At 37.5% G+C, this 18,589-nt stretch overlaps 1 long non-coding RNA gene across 7 annotated transcripts in view; it reads right to left on the reverse strand.

Annotated features, from left to right (window-relative positions):
* Positions 1 to 18,589, reverse strand: part of LOC117435626 (uncharacterized) — a 247,838-nt gene that overhangs the window by 157,790 nt on the left and 71,459 nt on the right. The gene's annotated exons all lie outside the window — the stretch shown is intronic.

Below are 18,589 nucleotides of genomic sequence, written 5' to 3' on the forward strand. Positions count from 1 at the left end.
TTACAGTAAGAAGCAGGTCAGTAAAGCAGTGTTCCACATGGCCATGTGGCCATTGTATTTCTACGGTTTGGCACAGTTTAATAAACGTCAGTTCTGACTAGTGTAACACATTACATTCATTTCAGCTGACAGATGAATGACACTAACTTTCACTTTGAAGAAATGGTTTGCAGATCCTTGTCTACTGGCATGCTAATGTACCACATGGCATATTTAAATTTGGACAACATTTAATTGTGCTTTAAATGTGATAAATTGGTTCATACAGATGAATTATATGCAAAATAACCAGAATGCAAAGCCAGAAATTCTAATGTTTCCTTTGCTGTTGGATAAAATTACACAAAGGCATCATCATTTAAAACAGAGCAACTCTACGAATCATTCAAATCAGAATTTCATTTTTTTGCCACATTTACAGCAACCTGTTAACTTACATGACAGGTTTTATATAATTTATTATTTTTCAATTGTTTAGTACCAAGAAGCCGAGACGTGCAAGCAGAGGTTTGGATTAACATATTAAAGCCTTCTAAAATCAGCAATTTTCATTAAATTGTCTACTCTGTGTCCTACAGGGCATTTATATAAAGGGGTGCAATTGTACGTTTCTATTTAAAAACATCAAACTGTTTCTGTATTTGTTCTAAATCTGGTCTACCTGTCCACTGTTGTTTTTGGCCAACTCCACATTTCAAAGCAGATCAAGGCAGACAATTAGGCATGACGGCTTGGCTCCGCTGAAGAAATATAAGCACATTTTCATTCTTCTCATTCTATATGTAATATTTTCCAGGGTTAGCAATCCCCCTACCAGCCTGTCCCAATGGGATGAGTATGAACATAAAGTGAACTGCCCCAAGAAGAATTGCCATAAAAATAAGACAAGTAACTGGAGGGGATACAAATAACGTATGCAAGCGAGAAGATGCCACATCTTAAAGCAGGTTCTTTCTAGAACAATTTTAGAGCTGGGCAGAAAGATGTTAATCACGTACCACTTGTTTCTATATTCCAAGTCAGCATTTTTGATGAACTCTTTGTTTATGCATTTAAGAACGTGTATCTGATTCAAGATTTGTACTGTGGTTGGCATTTTCAAAATATAGACTTTCGCATTGGCTCTGCCACAAGGCTTCCTGTTTTTTTTTTTTTTTTTTAATTATTATTATCACAGTATAGACATTACAAAAGAGCTGTGATCACTGGTAACACTGCTGATACAGCACATTTAAACAAAATCTGGTTATGCACTGTATTGTATTTTCAGATAAGCATGGACTAACCATTTGCTTTCTGTCATAGGAATGATTTGGGCTCTATAGTAGATACTAAAAAACTAAACAAACAACACATAGTGGAAATTAGAAATTCAACAAGCAACGGGTTAAGTCAGTCACTGAGCTGGGGTTTCAGAAGCTGGAACTTTATTTACTAGGCTATGAGGTCATTTGTCTTAAGATTTAGATTGTTTATTTAGACAGAGTAACACTAATTTCCAACCAATCCCTTGTGTCAACAACAGGCAAGTTAATAAATATTATTAAAAAAAAAAGATAAAAGGAACAATAAAATTGTTGTATTTTAAACTCTGCGGGTGTAGAGCGCTGTTCACGTGCACAGCACGCATGCAATTGTTTACATGAATCTCAGCTCATGTAAGGTCACGTGTTAACTAATGTATAAAAGCAAGTCGTGAGAATGGAAACAGACACAGGAGCTGCTGTAACTCTGATTTCGGAAAAAAGTGTACAAACAAAAGTTTCCTAAGGCTAAGCTCCAGCTGACTGATTGTGTGTTAAAGACATACACAGATGAAACGCTTAATGTGTTGGGTAAAATATATTTAAGGGTAACGTACATAGAAGAAATCTTTGATTTGGCTCTTGAAGTTACTAAGGTAAATGGCCAAGCATTGTTGGGCAGAGACTGGCTCAGCAAGCTGAAACTAGACTGGAGAAAGATACTTCGAGTTACCGATGCAGTAGGTGCTCTATGTAATAAGTATCAGTCTGTTTTCAGCCCCGAAATTGGTTGTGTGACTTAAGGCTAATTAAGGCTAGTCTGACGGTGGCAAAAGACGCCACACCAAAATTCTGTAAAGACAGACCGGTACCATATGCTTTGAAACCAGCTGTAGAAAGCCACTTAAAAGAGCTGGAAAAACAAGGTATCATTTCAGTTGTGGACTTTAGTGAATGGGCTGCTCCTTTAGTATGTGTGCCAAAACAGGACGGTAGTGTATGCATTTGCGGGGATTACAAAGTTACCATAAATCCATGGTTAGAGGTGGACCAATAACCCATTCCAAGAACCCGAGATCTGTTTCGAATTTGGCAGGGGGAACTACATTTTCAAAGTTAGACCTCTCCCAAGCTTACCAGCAAGTGGAGCTGAACGAAAACAAAGAAATACTTAACAATAAACACACCACTGGGATTGTTTAAGTATAACCGACTACCGTATAGAGTAGCTAGTGACCCCCTGTTTTTCAGCAAATTATGAACCAGATCTTACAGGGTCTGGAATGGGTCCTCTTATTTAAACACAAGCAATTGTAGCACCAGTCCCCAAGAATGTGCCAAAACTTAGATAGTTCCTGGGCCTTCTAAGTTACTATGGGAAGTTTATTCAAAATTTGTCCACTGATTAGCCCCATGATGGTGCTACTGTGGAAAAATGTAAAATGGAAATGGTCTGAGGGTTGTGATCGGGCATTCTGTGAAGCAAAAATCAAACTAACTTCCTCTAAAGTGTTAGTGCATTATGACCCAACACTGCCAGTAGTGCTGGCTATGATGGAATAAACCACGTTTCTGCACAGTTTCTTCTTGTCCCAGTCTCCTTTTTCCTTACTAATACACAACAAAAATTAAAGTGCAACATTTCATAAACAAGTGTCTTCTTATTTCCTTCTTAAAGCCCCAGATGTACTTCCAGTGACAATGATTCCAGTTTGCAGGCCTTTATTAAAAATAAGATAAAAAATGGTGTTCCTTAAAGTCACTATTCAAAATCAGTCTGGGCATTCCATGGTGCTATTCTAATTTTAGTTGCTTGAGTAAATGCCTTTGTGTGGATTAGGTACAACCAAGTCAGTGAATACACAGACACGTTGCTAATCTGAGAAAATGACTTCAGAGTTTCATTTAGTGTTCCCAATATGTTCTTACTTTATATACTTCAATGAGTCGTGTGTTTATGAGAGACATATAATTATAGATTGCATGCTAGTTGAAAGCTACAAAATTGAGACATAAAGAGGAAATTGCAAATGATACAATCCCAGTATATTATTACATTTGAAAGGAAATTTTAATCAGTTGATCAACCACAATGGCAAATCTGCAAAGGCTGTATCCTGTGCTTCACTGTTCTAAATTAGAGCAGATGTAATTAGGGCTGTTTGACATGTGCAATGTTTACACAGATCAAACCATTTGATTCCACCTTCATGATTATAAAATATGTATGTGGTTTACATTACATACAGTGGGCTCTATGTACTAATACTGCGAATTCGTAGCCTCCGTCCTTCGTAGAATTTTTGTGAGTAGTGTACTAAACAGCTCTTTGTGAACTACTGTAATATCACTGCAAGTTTACGAACAGCATAAACTATTGCTCATTATACAGGAGATATTATAATTTGCATCTCATTAGAAATAGATTTGCAACGCCGAAAGACAAGATTTAGAACTTCCTTCTGGCAAAGATAAATGAGTGGTATAGTGAACAGGAAGAAGTAGTAGGCAAATACAATGGGATCGAGCTATGGCTTCTGCAGATTGCGACCTTGATAAAACCATGCCACTGGTCAAAAAGAAAAGGAAAACAAATTTCCACAAAGACGAAATGAATCTGTTAGTAAAATGGAAAAAAATCAGGAAATATTATTTAACACTTCGCAGGGCCAAAAAACATTAAGAAATGAAACATGGAAAGAAATAACTAACAAAATAATTTCACTGGGACACTAAGCGACAGACATGTGACACTTAGTGACAATAAAGAAAGCAGAAGAAAATAAAAAAATAGGACAAACTGAATGTGATGTGTTGAATGTAGCGCAGACCCTGGGCACAGCGAATACAAACCAAAACATAGATCTAAAAGAAAGTGTCCCCAAAAACGGAAAGCATAAATAAAGCTGACCTTGTTTCTATATGGACGTTTACCATGGTAAATTTGCATGGTAATTCTCCAGTTTCCCATGTTTGTACTCGTCTGTACCCTATCCATGTGCTTTAATTTAAGAATATTGCAGAAAACTTTTGAGTCTATGTTTATTTTAAAGTAAATAAAAGCCAGTAAACATTTAAACAGGAAGTTTTACATAAGAACAGCTTGTTGAATCTACGCCAGTGAGAGGCATGCGTAAAATAACAGGCACAAACAAAGCTGTAAATCAGGAAAAAATTATAATACATCAAGTGTAAGCGCAAAACTTCGATATTATAATGAGATTTGTACGTTTGCATACGAAAATACTTTGAAACGAACAGTCGTAACTAAACTACCACAGCAGGGATGAAACTTAGTTATGGGAGTGAAAATGACTAATACATAGCGGGTAGGTATACAAAGACAAAAAACCTAAGAAAGTCAAGTCAAAAACAATGATGCATAGAGCCCAATATGCACAAAAAAGAAACTTAAAAGAGACATGGAATTTCTTCAGGTTTCTCACAGCAAGCTACTGCAGTGTTCCAGTTATAATTTTGAGAATAAGTGCAACATATTGTAGCAATCCTGGTTCCCGCAGGCAGGCGCATCACACAGGGCGAGGCAATCCACACACAGGCGGAGGGCGGGCGCGAACCCGGGACCTCTCGCACTAAAGCAAACTGCCGATACCGCTGTACAAAAGAGCCAGCTCCCTTGCAAGGAGCGTATATCGGGTTTATGTCTTTGTGTGTGATTACGTTACCTACCAGCCCTACTGCTGCCTTCCCCCGTGCATGCTACAATATTTTCCCCAGAATTTTATTTATTTATTTATTTTTTTAAACAACTCTCCATATAATAGCCTCAAAAGTTAATACCATATGACGATGTTCACATTGCTACTCTGCATACTTTTTGTCGTACCTGTAATTATTATTATTTTTTATTTAGCAGACGCCTTTATCCAAGGTGACTAAGAGAGACTAGGGTGTGTGAACTATGCATCAGCTGCAGAGTCACTTACAACTACGTCTCACCCGAAAGACGGAGCACAAGGAGGTTAAGTGACTTGCTCTGGGTCACACAATGAGTCAGTGGCTGAGGTGGGATTTGAACCGGGCCTTTTCTTTAACCACTGGACCACACAGCCTCCAGTATGTTGTATTGCGCACTGTTTTTGCGAACCGGTATTGGTTCTTAACACGATACTTCACATAGCAACAAGCAGTGTACAGTAGGTGACTAACTCTGCCGTAGCACAAGAAAAAGCAGATCAAGTTCAAAATCTGTAACACACTATGAAGAACTGATATTTTGTGTATATGTTCAGCGAACTATGTTTAAATATTTATCTTAAAGAATCCTCTTTGAAATGAATAGCAAGTCTAGATGAAAAATATATATATATATATATGGTTAAAATCAATATATTTGGAATGGGCTAATGCATTTCTATGGCACTATGTTGCAGAATTTAAAACACAAGCTTGTTGAATTTCACAACTAGAACAAGTGTTTTTAATACCACATAGATGTTCTCAAAAGACTTGTTTCTAACTTTGTTGGTGTAATAATTAACCACTTCACCTCCAGCATGGACCATGTCGTGCCTGCGGCTGTCAAGGTATGCTGTCTATTCTATATATTTTTTCAATCTGATCTCTTTGTATACATGCCTGTTAGGAGGTGAGCGGTGTGGGTGACAAAGTGAACGTCCAAACAGTCTTATAAATTACTAAAACAGTCAGTTTTTAATTAATAATAATCACTGTACTGTTAATATTTTGTGAAACCTTTTTGTTTGGGACTGAAAACACGCAGTTTTACCACCATATAGTATAGGGGTAAAACAGTGGGTTTTCAGTCCCAAATAACAAGGTTTCACAAAATAACACAGTAATTATTATTTTGATTTCCATTACACGAGAGTAGATGTTAAAACTTCATGCTGATTTGAACTCGGCTCTCGCCAAGATAAGCACCAACTAAGACGTAGCTTTACAGTAAACTAATGTGATCAATCTGTGTCCATCCATTTGCTTTTCCTTCCATATGATGATGTAGATATCCTTCCTGCCTGGTGTTGATGGCTCAAGTGTAATGCTGGCTCCAGGGATCAACTTATTTTGCCTCCCTAGCACATCAGCACACACAACGGCTGCGATGCTGGCTCCGGGGATCAACCACAGTGCGGTACAGGGTGTTATTATTTTGTGGTATGGGGTAAAACGGCGGGTTTTCAGTCCCAAACAACAAGGTTTCACAAAATATCACAGTACAGTAATCCACAAGTGCACAGGAAAGTGTTTATGATGTTTTAAGCAATTTAAATTTTAAAAAATGCTGCTGCGTTAATTCAAAGTAAGATGTTATTAGTCTATTAAGAATTTTATTTGTACAATAATTTGCACATATATATATATATATATATATATATATATATATATATATATATATATATATATATATATATATATATATATATATATATTTGAGATTTAAAAGCCCCTGTATCAGAGCCAGCACTGGGTGAAGCCCTGCTATCATTGGCTGTTTAAAAAGCTACTCAAATTGAAAAAAACAGTAATAATCTGGAATGTGTGTTCCACAAAGGTAATGCCAAGCAGTCCAGACTTAAATCTCCTGGTCATTATTGGCTGCTTGAAGTGTTACTCAAACAAAATGTACCTGAAATGTTTTAAATACCTGCATTTTTATAATACGGTCGGCGCCGCCTAATTGGGATACCGGGCAGCAGTGTGGAGTAGTGGTTAAGGCTCTGGACTCTTGACCGGAGGGTCGTGGGTTCAATCCCAGGTGGGGGACACTGCTGCTGTACCCTTGAGCAAGATTCCTAGATTGCTCCAGTAAAAACCCAACTGTATAAATGAGTAATTTTATGTAAAAAATAATGTGATATCTTGTAACAATTTTAAGTCGCCCTGGATAAGGGTGTCGGCTAAGAAATAAATAATAGAGATGCTGATAATTGGGATTTATGCTTATGTGGGATACAACTCTGGGAGGCGATTCTTTCCAATCTATTGATGTCGTTTAATTGGGATGTCACGTTGTTTAATTGGGATACAGTATTTTCAAATGGTGAACGGAGATCGCTTTTCAGAGCAAGACAGGTTCACATAGCACAGTGCAGTGAGTATGTGATTACATAAGAACATAAGAAAGGTTACAAATGAGAGGAGGCCATTCGGCCCATCTTGCTCGTTAGGTTGTTAGTAGCTTACTGATCCCAGAATCTCATCAAGCAGCTTCTTGAAGGATCCCAGGGTGTCTGCTCCAACAACATTACTGGGGAGTTGGTTCCAGACCCTCACAATTCTCTGTATAAAAGTGCCTCCTATTTTCGGTTCTGAATGCCCCTTTATCTAATCTCCATTTGTGACCCCTGGTCCTTGTTTCTTTTTTCAGGTCGAAAAAGTTCCCTGGGTCAACATTGTCAATACGTTTTAGAATTTTGAATGCTTGAATCAGATCACCGCATAGTCTTCTTTGTTCAAGACTGAATAGATTCAATTTTTAGCCTGTCTGCATATGAAATACCTTTTAAACTAGGAATAATTTTGGTCACTTGTCCTTGCACTCTTTCTAGAGCAGCAATATCCTTTTTGTAGCGAGGTGACCAGAACTGAACACAATATTCTAGATGAGGTCTTATTAATGCATTGTAAAGTTTTAACATTACTTCCCTTGATTTAAATTCAACACTTTTCACTATATATCCGAGCAGACATAAACTCCTAGATCTTTTTCATAAATTTCTTCTTCCATTTCAGTATCTCCCATATGGTATTGATAATGGAAATTTGTATTGCTTGCGTGCAGTACCTTACACTTTTCTATATTAAATGTAATTTGCCATGTGTCTGCCCAGTTCATTTTGAATGACCGTTGCTGCTGCAACTTTGTTTGCCACTCCCCCTATTTTTCTGTTGTCTGCAAATTTAACAAGTTTGCTTACTATACCAGAATCTAAGACATTAATGCTGTGGCTTGCGTAAATTGCGTAAACCATGTTGAACTCTTGAATGAGCTGAGTCTTCTGTGGTTTCTCAGGCTGCTGAGGCAAAGAAAGTTGACGTGTTAACATCACAGGTGCCTCGCCTTGTGATAAGATGTGATTTTATTATTTTTCATTTCATGTAGAAATAAAAAAATAATAATTTGTGTAGGAATAAAAAAAAACAACTATGGACTTGCATTTTAAATTATGTATTTAACATGTAATCATAATGTGATGTGATTTCATTATTGTTCTTTATTTAGAAACAAACAGAAAAAGGTGAATAAGGGCATCTCAAATGCCTCTCGTTTAATTGGGGCAGACGCTTCTAGTTCTAGATATTTACTTCTCCCAAGGCGTCCCGATTAAAGCGGCACCAACTGTATTACATTTTATTAATTTGACAATCCTAAAATGTTGCGTTTTACTATCTTACCAAAGATTCATCTAATATTTGGGATAAATATATATAGAGTACAAAAAAACAGGATCAACACAGCTGCTCTTGATCCTCTGTTTAAAAAGTTTTGTAAGCAGTCTACAGGTAACCAGAGTCAGAGGCAGATAGGTAAGTGATCCTGCTTCAAGTAATTAACATTAGCTATATTTAAGTAACATTATAAAGGTGATGTTTTAATTACGTGATTTACTGTTTGTGATTAGTACCAGGTGAGTGGTTAAATTGAATAGAGGTTGATTTGCAATTTGAATAGTTCACACACAGCTTTTATCCATCGAGTTAGTATAATAGACAGCTAGCCTCCCGTCCTCACTCCCGTCCTCTGTCCTCTCTCCACCGCTGCTCCCCTAACCCCTCTAACCGAATCCCTACACCCGTTCCCTGGGCCCCCTCATCCCATCCTATGGTTTCTCATACCATATCTATGCTGATGATGCTCAGATCTTCCTCTCCTTCCCCCCTCTGACCCCACCATCCCCTCCCATATCTCTACCTGTCTGTCTGCTATCTCCTCCTGGATGCACTTGCATCACCTCAAACTCAACCTCTAAATCTGACCTCCTTTTCTTCCCCTCATCTTCCCCCACCTCTGATCTCTCTAGCTCCATTCCTCTGGAATCTACCACACTCTGTCCCTCTTCCTCAGCCAAGAACCCTGGACCCCTGCCTCTCCTACTCCCAGCACATCTCCACTGTAGCACGCACCTGCCGATTTCTTCCTGAGCAACATAAGAATCCGACCCTTCCTCACCAACTACTCTACACAACTCCTCGTCCAGGCCCTGGTACTCTCCCACCTAGACTACTGCAACTCCCTCCTGGCCGGCCTCCCTGCATCTGCCACCTGTACGTTCCAGCTCATCTAGAACTCCGCTGCTTGTTCTCTCTGCCTCGCTTCTCCTACGCTACTCCACTTCTCCACTGGCTCCCGATCACCGCTCTCAGCCAGTTCAAAACTCTTGTACTCGCCTACTGATGCCTTGACCAGACTGCACCCAGCAACCTCCAGACCCTCATCTCTCCCTACACCCCCAACCGACCTCTCCGCTCTGCCTGCAGTAGAAGACTGGCTGTACCTCCGCTACTCCCCCCTGCCTCCAGAGCCCGTTCCTTCTCCACCCTTGTCCCGCAGTAGTGGAACGACTTTCCTACAGATGTCAGGACTGCCCAGTGCCTAACCACCTTCCGGCGCCTCCTCAAGACACACCTCTTCAGACAACATCTGTAGTATCTTGTATTTCACTTGCACTCGTATCTAACCCTGATGTAACTATCAACACTTATCTGCTCCTGAACTGCACCGATATCAAATCGTACTGTGTTTTGTATTTGCTCTTATTAAGACTAAAGTCACTGTATTTTGTATCTTGCTCTTAATTTTACTGTAATTCTTGATATGTATTTTTTGTATACAACTGTAAGTCGCCCTGGGTAAGGCAGTCTGCTAAGAAATAAATAATAAATAAATAATAATAATAATAATAATAATAATAATAATAATAATAATAATAATAATAAAGAAGTAAACAGCCTAGATTAGGATTCAGACACAACCCAAGCTTCCAAATAGTGATCTCTAATGGCTGCTACACACCAAACACGATGCAACAAGCGACACTGAATAGAACCTATACTTTTGATAAGTATCTTTCACACCCCTGGCGACATGACAGGCAACGCAGGGGTGACACGAGGGTGACACTGGCAGAATGCAAAATAAATTGAATTGAGTCCTATTTTTTGCGATTTGTTGTATGACAACTAGGGTGATCAATCAGACAACAGCTTCAATGCACGTGGTACAGCACGGTGAAGCAGCATCCAAAATGACGGAGGAAACAATAATACTTGCTGTGGAAAAATACAGTTTTATGACAAAGATCATCGCAATTATAAAAGATACAGATTTGAAAGGTACTGGATAAGCCTGGCATGTATGATCTATTGCCATATATGCTGAAATACCATCAGAAAAGGCACTCATAATTACTACATCATGTTGACGAATATGTACCAGTCTTGGTCATAGTTTTGTCAATAGCGGTTTATTACAGTTTTATTGATCTGGCAGTTTTCCAATCTGTTACATCGCTTCTGTGTCACTTCTGGTGTGTATGATCATGTCACTGCGAAAGTATCTTGTCGCCCAATGAAAAATCACATCACGTCTAGTGTGTGGCGGCCCTTACAGGTAAAGTCAGAGTTTCAGATTTGGGAAGCGAGTCAGAATCGGGGGATACAGGTACAGGTACATGACATGCTTTCCACCTCTGGCCCAACTTGAAAGGGAAATGTTATGTACAATGATCAATGTTTTGTTTTTGTTTTATGTTGTGATCATATTTTTTGTACGAGGAATGTATTAAACGAGAACCAGAACAAGAGTGTTTTTTTTCATTGTACAACGCCCCCTTTTCATTTTATTTAAACTGTTTAGTTAGGTTAAATTTGACAGTTTCCAATTGCTTGTTCAGCTAAAAGCATCTGTAAACCACATTAAACGCTATTATTTGAAAATGTGTATTTGGCCACGTTGTTTATTGCAAAGAAACAACAATGGCAGGGAATAAAAAATAAGTAAACACTGTGTCTACTTATGTACTTTTTTTGCATGACAAAGTACACACAAGAAAAAAACGACTATGACATTTTGCTTTGTAGTTAAATCAGTGGGATTTTTAAATTAGCATTTAATACGAGTAAAATGCCATAAAAACAGATGTAATAATCTGTTATACATATTTATTACTTGCCATGTCTTTCAAGTAATACTTAGTAAAAGTCTTGTGACTTTTTCTCTTGCTGATGCAAATTGTGAAGTCCTAATTCAGGCAGTGGGTCCTTTGTCGACTGGGGTACTATCAAAATGTACGCTGGTTCACACAATGCTATCCTTTGGTACCTCAGCATGTTACAAATGTACCCTGGTTTCAAGTCTTGTTTCTAGTCGTTTATCACATCCCTTTATTACGACATTTAATTGTTTTACTTCTTGAAATACTTTTAGATGCTTTATCAAAGATTTAAGCTTCAATATGAGTGATAATGATATGTTGCACAGACCCTACCGTCTGGTATCTTGTCTATGGTGACACATTCTGCCTTAATCTCCCTCCCCTTTCTCACCATGCCAGCCACTGCAGAGGCCTGCATGCTCATAAGATAATAAAATTATTTGCCCTGAGGCACACTAGCAAAGATATTCTATTACACCACGATACTCAACGCCGCTGAGTATCTACGGGGACTTCCATCAACCTCTGCATGCAAAGCATTATGGGATATAAAGAGAGCTTGTGGGAAGCTTATCTATTGAGAGTCAATGGACCGGTGTTGAATTGAGCTGCTTTGAGCTGATTTTATCGATGTTAAAAATTATTTTACAAAATTCGATAGTACCCTGGTCAACAAAGACCCAATCTGCCTAATTCAGTTGAAAACACGTCAGTTTGCTTACCAGATTTTTATTTTTATTTTTAGGTTCACTTAGAAAAAATGAGGGCCACCAAAATCTCTAATGGACCACCAGATGTTATTGACTGGTGGTCCGAGTGACTTTTTTTAGCCCAATAAATAATAAATCGGTAGGGGCTTAAACTTTCAGGGTCCCATTTGAATCTTGTTCTGTGATTGTCTTCTTGTGAATTATCAAAGGCAACATTTTTTCATATTTTGATGTTATTAGGCTCATCTGTAACATTAATCTATCAATCAATGGTAAGCTATATAACAATACTAAAAAGAAACTTAACACATTTATATAAGCGTTTCAAGGATCTTGTTAGGCATTGATAAAAACGTATAAACAAGGTTAAATAGCTGCTTTCCATTAACTCCAGTTATACTAATGTTATGCTTCCATGGACACACTTCATACACATAGGGCAATGGCACTAGGCTTCTTAAAGTCTTTCAGTGGAAAAACCTACCAGTCATATAGTAGCAACCACTGCTGCTAGACTAGTGATCTTAAGCCTTGTAGTGCTCCACATTTTATTGATCACAGCATATGACAGTTTTTTATTAATTCTACTGCCTCTTAATATTTGAGCAGTCATCTAACCTATTTTCATGTTTCCGACGTCTGTCCTTGCCTGCTGTTACCCAATATGATCATCTCTCTGCACCTGGATCAGACTCTTATTAGGTGATTTAATCTACTGAAATTCACAATCGATTAATTCAGTTCTAACTGTTTAAATAAATTGCTAATTGATTATTCTGAGTAATATTAAATACATGAAAATATATTTGCTGATACAATTGTCTTGCTATTTAAGAACATAATATTGGTGTGTTAACCCTTAGATATCAGAAGAGAATATTTCTGCAAATAGCGCAAATAGACATTGAAAAAGACTAAACTAGTCGAAATATTTGTCATTGAATTTATTAAGTTTACATGAGCATTTCTAAATGTAGAACTAGTGAGTGGTTAATAGTTATGGATGGTAGTATCAACATCTAGGAATGAATGTCCAAGTTTAATTAAATGCGAATGTTAAAACTACTGCTTGAAGCATGTACCAAGATTCAGTGTAACAACTTGTGTCAATTTCTGTTGGAAAGCGCTTGAAACTTTGCCAGTGTAACCCGCCACAGGCAGAAGAAAATAGGTCAAAAGTAATCGAAATATAAATTTGCAAATTTCAAACACATTCTCACAATATGGGGCATGAGTTTCCTAGTCATTTTGCATATATACTTTCCATGTTCCCTAGTTCGCCAATACATGGGGTTTACTGTATGTAGCATCAACCACAATTGGAGGAAACACTTCCCTAGAATTGGATCTGCTTGAAGTGGAAATGTCCCTGGGGGCCCCTGTGGAAAAGAGAATTGCATTCATAATCCGGTTCAGTCTCAGCTTTTCTTAAGGTGGTCCTTGGTTTCAAAACCAGGACCTGCCCATGACCACAGGCCCAGCTGTTTTGTTTATTATGCATTTGCTCTCAAATGCTTATGAAAAATAGATCAGCAGCACTGGAAAACCTAATCATCTCTTGGCATGCAGCGCAGGGAAGAGTGCATGTCTCATCTTTAATTACAATTCCAGAACATCAGCTGCCAGGAGGTTCTCCACAGCAACTTATGAGTGAAAGTCCTTCGGGACTGGCTTGTCAGACGTGTCTGTGGAGCAGTGTGACCCACAGAGGAGCTGGATAATGAACCCCCTGCCCAGCAAGAGATGTGTGGGTAGGTTGAAATCTCTAATAATATACACCTTACATTTCATCTGCACAAAAACACATCTAATTCTTATCTCAAAAAGGTAAACATATTCATTATTTAAGTAGGGGGATAAACAATTGGAGGAGCCGACACAAGAAATTGATTATTTCAATTCTTGTTTGTCAACTTTTCACTTCTACCTGAAAGGTATTTGGCTGTTTATCCTTTTATTGAAGATTACATTTGGAATTTACTTAACATCAGTTGGAAAAATTGTAGTTTGAGACAGGAAATCAGTGGGGTTTTTTTGAGAAAATAAATGCAGCTAAATCGTGATTTGCGCTGCAAAAAATAATCGTAAAACTGTATGAATTCATTTTAAGTTTGATGCAAATTAATGTAAACAACAAAAATACTGCAAAAATGTGCAATTCAAAAAATATATATTTAAAGTGTTATTATTGATACTTTTAACAATATAATCTACATTTGACATGACAATCCTGTATATTATTTATTAATTTTATGATACCTATTCCAGTAAAGTAAAACCAAAAAAACAAGTACTATTTTATTATTATTATTATTATTATTATTATTATTATTATTATTATTATTATTATTATTATTTATTTCTTAGCAGACGCCCTTATCCAGGGCGACTTACAATTGTTACAAGATATCACATTATTTTTACATACAATTACATTATTTTTTACACATTATTTTTAATTTTGGAGCCAAAATGACAGGTCATGTCTCTTTCCATTGGAGCCCAAAGTGAGACAGACAGACAGAAAGAAAGAAAGAAAGAAAGAAAGAAAGAAAGAAAGAAAGAAAGAAAGAAAGAAGTGACTTGTTCCTGGGTTCACACATCAGATCAGAAGCTGGAGATAGATTTCAAAACATGCAGAATTGGCTATTCTAGTGGGCCATACAAGAACTATAATTATAACTCTCATTTCCTTGTAACGAATTTGGGAAAAGTCCTTCATGAATGTACTTAAAGTGTAATACTAGATACCCAGTACTGTAAATATGTTACTTTTGTTTACCTTTCAGGATTATAGTAACGCACTAACTCTATTCATGGTCATTGTATACTGTTTTTATATAACCCAATAACTTACAAGCTTATTTTTAAGCCTTTTTTTTTCTTTGCAATTTTGGGAGCCGATGATTTCAAAGTTCCCTGCAAAAATATACGCTTCAGTGGACTCTACGAATGTGTCAAAAGTGTAATTCAGAGCACTCCTACCAAAGTAAAGTACTGACTAAGTGGTTTACTTTAGACCTGGGGCCTTGCTTCTGCTGATACTTCCAGAAACCCAATCTTTTAATGATTGCCTTTTGGAAGGAGTGAGACCATGAAACAGACATCTTGAAATAGATCTAATCTCCTACAAATCTTAGACACACAAACCGAGCACAGCTTTGCCGCCAATGGGCCCAGTCTGCTTGAGAGTGGTCTGTCCAGCCAGACTGAATTCTGCATCCTAGGCCGCTCTGGTTCCTGTGTGAGAGCTATGTCATGGCAGGAATCAGATCCAGTCACTCTTCAGTGACTGAAATAAAAATAAGGTACAAAATGTTAGGTTACTTACCATAACCCTGGTTCCCTGAAAGAGAAGACGACCACCAAAACATTACATATGGGATATGCCTGCCTATTGCTAGGTATTTTCTGAGCTCTTTATACCAGAGATGTCGATTGGCCCCTTCCTGGTATGACACCCTCGGTCCTGCCTACGAGGGGTTAAAGCCATCATTACACGGAAGCCATTTCTCTTTTTGCATCGAAGCCGTGAGGGCGACTGATACGAATTCGCTGGTTGGTAGTCGTCTTCTCTTTCAGGGACCCAGGATTACGGTAAGTTCTTTCTTGAGTACCGATACCTGAAGAGGGTCTGTCACGGATGTGTGCGTGACTCCTCGGAAGGGTGGAGGTCCCAAACCAAACTGCAGCACGTAACCGTTGTGCACGGTAGCGAACACCCAGGTGTTCGAAGTGCAAGCACACCAGTATTGCAGCTGGTGTGTGGAGAAGAGATGGGTCTGACCTATCCCGCACCTTCCAATGAAGCAAGCTGAACTATACTGGATATATGGATGAAGGGTATGATGTATATGAGGCAAATGTATCAAGAGATAGCAGTTTAATTCATATATTGATATTAGGATAATAACTGATATTAATGCATCTGCTTTTTTCAGATATCTTGTAACATTGTTTTTAAGCATCTATGTTATCTATTTTTATTGATCTGATATATATTGTTTAGAAATTAAGATCTTACTCCCTCAGTTCTTACTTTCCTGCTGGCACTTTCAGTTTGTCTCTGGTTAGCTAACTACTAACATTCCTACACTCACAAAACATAGCAAGCAGATCATTAATCCTGAATATCTCCTGTTATATAACACAACTTTATTGTATCCCCCCAAAAAAAAATCCATAAAAAAAAATAAAAACAATGAAATCTTTTGTTAGAGTGGAGCTAGGGAAGGAAAATGTAATTCACTCCAAAAAAAAAAAAAAACACAAGATAACAAAATGCCACTGGGGTATCCAGTTAAAAATAAATAAATACAAAAGAAAAAAGAAAATATCATGTTGCTTTGTTGATAACTTAACAATGTGTAAAAATCTGCAAGTCATTTTGGGTACCAAATCAAATATACACAACACCAAAGGTATTGTAACTATTGGCCTTCAAATGGCCTTAATGACTGTGGCAGGGCAGAAGCCCTGCACATGGGAAATATGTAGTTTTATTGTATATTTTTGGGTTAATGTTGTAAATAAATTGATTTAATTGTTTAACTGCTGTGGCGCTCCGTCTGGGACGATTACCTGTCTGCATGGAGCAGCAGCTGAAAGCAATCAGCTGTTCCAGTATAAAAACATGGCAATCACTATGGTCGGGGCTGCTGCAAGGCCTGCCGTTTTCACGGCACCTTTGATTTAGAATTTGTCATATTGTGTTTTATTTTGAGTGTTTGTACAGTCTTGTATCGTCCTCTGTGTTCTGCCATTGCTGGTAGCGTCACATGACATTGTTTACTTTTTGTTTGTGTTTATTGATTAAATCCCGTGCGCCTGTGTCGGCTTAACAACGTCAATCTCTCTACCTCAGTCTCTTTTGTTCTCCTCGGCCGCCCAAGGCAAGTATACCAGGTCACGGCCACAATGACATAGACCTTTCCCTCAAGACCATACAGGTGTGTTTACTGTATTTTAACGTGATGATTAAGTGTTTCCCAGGACAGTTTCTACACCACCAGAGGAATTTAGGCCTTGGTGTGTGCATGTGTAAATCAATAGTAAAGGAACAGCATGCACATTGTATTTGACTTTGTTGAACTGGCTTCTTTGCCAATGGCTTCATTACTACTTTACCAAGGGGGTGTCCTTGTCAAAGTTGTATAGTTTAGAGCAGTGGTTCTCAAGCACATTTTTTTGGTGACCTTAGAGTGTACGGACACCAACACTTACTAGTGGCCACACTGCTTTCCAAAAAAAATTACATATAATATGAAAAATAAAGAAAATAGACATACACTTCTAAATTGTCATGTATTTCTAGAATAAAACTGTTTCTCAAATACAGCAGCCCCTCTGAACTCTACTGGATCTTAATTCCTGTATCTTCCTAAAAACTGGAGACATAAAATCTGGTGTTTTCCTACATTTAATGTATTTATTATTTACTGTATATTGCTCTGACAGGTCAAACCTAATCAATCATATGTTAATCAATCCTATACATAGACAGTTTAATACAATACCTAACCTAAAGTATATTACCAATGATTTGAAGTTAAATAAATGCAAAACTACTTTTCACCTTCCTGTTCCAATCCCATGCTGCAATTCCCAGCTAAATGTAACAAAAGTATAAAGATTTCCAATGCTGTTATATCATAAGATTATATGTAAAACTGCAATATTTCAGAATGGGTTGTGAAGGCTTTATTTCACCGCACTGAATTAACTATAAAGCAGAGGATGTCAAACAGTGTGTATTTCAGGCAGAAACAGTAGTAAACATTATGTTTTTTTATTTTTTTTTTCAAATCCCTGCCATTGTTTTTTCTGCACAAGTGAAAACTAATATTTAAGTTAAATAAACCCTTCAAAAAGCATTTGTAGTTTTCAAGTTATTTTTCCAATGTGTGTGAATTGCCCTTTTATTGGACACTTTAATCCGTTAGTTGTGTTTCAGGCATTGGTTTAAGATGGTGCAAGTTTTATGGTATTAGGTATATGTTCCCCTCTCTAACTCACTTTGAAATTGCGTCCCATTATCCACTGATGGTTTTACTGGTCTTACTAAATGAATTACGGTATACTGCAGAGTTACAGGAGTTCATGCATTAATCATTGACATGATTTAGTAGAGTGTTGGGCATCTTAATGAAATGAATGAATCACTGAATGCTTGCTCAAATAGAATTTGCCTGTCTAGCATCCTGACACACATATATAACTATATTTGCCCATTCTCTGAGCCTAAGCATATTTAATGATATAATGAAGTAATACGACGGGTCTATGTATAAATCAGGAAACACATAACTACTGTAAAATGAATGACTCACTCAGTGTTTAAGTACAAATAAAGTCTTCCCCACCCTGCTTGCCTGCATGATTACTGATCAAAAGTCATCTCTTCTTATACACAAGTAAATCTACTATAAACTAGGTTCTATATATCATAATGTTGTAAAGTTATTTTTATTATTATTTAATTGTATTTACTTATTCA

This window comes from Acipenser ruthenus, chromosome 3 (genome assembly GCF_902713425.1).
Source record: "Acipenser ruthenus chromosome 3, fAciRut3.2 maternal haplotype, whole genome shotgun sequence".
In the NCBI taxonomy this organism is placed as follows: domain Eukaryota; kingdom Metazoa; phylum Chordata; class Actinopteri; order Acipenseriformes; family Acipenseridae; genus Acipenser; species Acipenser ruthenus.